The sequence below is a fragment of the Octopus sinensis genome, linkage group LG1 (genome assembly GCF_006345805.1).
Source record: "Octopus sinensis linkage group LG1, ASM634580v1, whole genome shotgun sequence".
NCBI classification, from domain to species: domain Eukaryota; kingdom Metazoa; phylum Mollusca; class Cephalopoda; order Octopoda; family Octopodidae; genus Octopus; species Octopus sinensis.
Genome location: NC_042997.1, coordinates 208,627,732 through 208,628,440, shown reverse-complemented (window position 1 = coordinate 208,628,440; position 709 = coordinate 208,627,732).

Genomic DNA, 709 nt, shown 5'->3' with positions numbered 1-709 from the left:
TTGGCCCCTCCAAAAATGTTGGATCACTGGTTATATTTTCTTGCAGCCATCGACTCTCTAATTTTCAACAACTTTTATCACGTAAATCTGTCGCAACACCAAGGGGAAGGAATTTTGCTACAGACTAAACAATTCAAGGAAAAATAAGACTATTTTCAACAATTTTATTATTAGAAAATTACTATTTTTAAATCTCACAGCGGGAGATATTCAGCATCGGTACTTTGGAGTAAAGATTGTAGAATAGGCGCAGCAGTGGCTGTGTGGTAAGTAGCTTGTTTACCAACCACATGGTTCCGGGTTCAGTCCCACTGCGTGGCACCTTGGGCAAGTGTCTTCTACTATAGCCATGGGCCGACCAAAGCCTTGTTAGTGGATTTGGTAGACGGAAACTGAAAGAAGCCCGTCGTATATATGTATGTATATATATATATATATATATATATATATATATATATGTGTGTGTGTGTGTGTGTGTGTGTGTGTGTGTGTCCGTGTCCGTGTTTGTTCCCCTAGCATTATAGTGATGTCACATAACAGCAGAATCAAAACCTGGTGGCACTCTTGCTTTCCGAGCAACCCACCTTTCTTTGGCTTTGCTGATCATTTCTGGTTCAGAGTATTCTACTCCAAAATACAGACCACCCCATACAACAGTGACCAATCATGACATTAGATGTTACCTAGTAAATTGTTCTAAATTACACTT